A 2176-nucleotide genomic window follows, 5' to 3' on the forward strand; every position below is an offset into this window, starting at 1 on the left:
TAGCTATTTGGACGACTTGAAGTTCTAACTTAGCAAGGCTCTGAGCATTAGTTTGAAAATTCTGCTGGTTTCCTGTTGAAAACTAACATGGCTTTGTGCTAACATTTCCTGAGTTTTTGCTAACATCTTAATAGATTCCTCTAAGCTAGTCGTTTTATTTTCTGGGCCTGATGTATTCCTAGTGTAGACAAAACCTGGGGGAGCATTAGAATTATTAGACTGACCCTGACTCTGTCCCTTAGACCATGAAAAGTTCGGATGGTTTCCCCAACCAGGATTATAGGTTTATGAATATGGGTCAAACTTCTGACGATTATCAAACCTAGTGTTATTATATAGAGCATTGGCTTGCTCTTCATTATTTTGGCCTTCCCAAAAAGGCTCCAATCTACCACTAGTGTTACCCACTTCTAAAGCTTCTAACCTTTTCGCTATAGCAACAATTTTGGCATCTGATTCATAGCCTCCTTCTACCCTATTAACGTTTCCTCTGCTGAGAAGAATTGTTTTCTGGGGTCCCCTACTACTTTCCCATTGTTGGGTATTTTCGGCGACTTCATGCAAATATGTCATCGCGTCATCAACTGTTTGGTTATCAAATCCACCAGTACACATAGATTCTACTGTGGTTGTGGTGGGATAATCTTAACCCTCATAAAGGATCTGAACTAACCTAACCTTCTCTAAACCATGATGAGGACATTGGGATAATAAATCATTGAAACTTTCCAAATACCTATACAAAGTTTCTCCCTCCTGTTGAGAAAACGTGCAGAGTTGCGTCCTAATAGACGATGTTTTGTGCCTAGGGAAAAACTTGTTCAAAAAGGCAGATGTAAGTTGTTCATACGTTTCGATTGACCCGGAAGCCAAACTATATAGCCACGATTTAGCTTTATCTTTCAGGGAAAAGGGGAATAACCTAAGTTTCAAAGCATCATCATCTAAGTTTCTAATCCTGAGGGTACTACAAATTTCCTCAAAGTCCCTAACATGGAAATAGGGGTTTTCATTTTCTTTCCCTCAAAAGATTGGGAGCAGCTGTAAGGTCCCAGGTTTAAGTTCATAAGTTGCTTCCGTCTCATCTAACCTGATACATGAGGGACGAGTAGTCCTAGTTGGATTCAACAAAGCTTTCAAAGTTGCCATTTCTAGCGTTGTCAGAGCAACATGGATTCTCTCCTCAGTCAAAGGACGTTCAAAAACAGACTCTTCAAAAGTCGGACTCTCTAGATTAAGGTAATCGAGACGCTTCGAACTACTAGGTTTCTCTTTAACAAATCTACCTAGTGCGTCACTTTTACGTTCAGACATACAATAAAATTTTCTAAATTGGAAGGGTAAGCAAACACAGATCAAGGACGGCTCAACCAAATCAAACCTATTGATTTCTAGCAAACAAAAAGCATGATGGCTCCACTTAGATTGTTTTTAGACCAGCTTCTAATCCTTCGAACGGGAATTCGTTACAATTTAAGAAAACCCCTCTGGAATCAATCCTAGTTAATGTAAGTTGACTAGAGGCGAGGGAAGCTCGGTGGAGCTATGATACCCAAGGCATCACCGGTATTACAAGGCGGCGCAGTCACGCATTCAACTTACAGAAACCGTCAAGAACTTCGAAGTATGCTTAAAAGAGTAACCAATATTTTTCGAATGACTTTCCTGTTAAGCCCGTTACCCTATCGGTCTCGTTCTAGTCAAAATTTTAGGCTTAGGTTCGCGTAGGTTACGTGTTCCTAAAGCGGGCAAGAAGAGAACGGTGATGAAATCCGAACCCTTATCTTGTATGGCCAGTCCTTGCCCTTTACTAGAAAAATAAATGTCCGCGTTCAGTCCTCAACATATATGCATACGAAGGAGTCCAGTAACTCTCTGACAGGGGATTCGCGAGTGTTTAGAATCTTACCTCCCGTTCTAGACGGGGGATGAATCGGTTGTAGTCGACTGGGCCACTGAATTCGATGTCAAGTGTACGAACCCAAGGTGCAGAGACAATATCGTAATTGTCCTCCTTCTCTGCAAACAGTTTATATTTAAAGTACCCTTCCATAGGGTAATAAAAAAAATAATGTCCAAAAGTCCAAAAAGTAAAGAAAAATTACAAAAATAATAAACCCTAATACAGTTTTTTTTTAAAAGAAAATAAACAAACCCTAAACTAAAATTGTCTTCT

General features: G+C 39.9%; 1 pseudogene; it reads left to right on the top strand.

Annotated features, from left to right (window-relative positions):
• Positions 1-685: 685 nt before the first annotated feature.
• Positions 686-785, top strand: LOC113307121 (annotated as a pseudogene).
• The last annotated feature ends 1391 nt before the right edge of the window (positions 786-2176 follow it).

The sequence above is a fragment of the Papaver somniferum genome, chromosome 8 (assembly GCF_003573695.1).
Source record: "Papaver somniferum cultivar HN1 chromosome 8, ASM357369v1, whole genome shotgun sequence".
In the NCBI taxonomy this organism is placed as follows: Eukaryota; Viridiplantae; Streptophyta; class Magnoliopsida; order Ranunculales; family Papaveraceae; genus Papaver; species Papaver somniferum.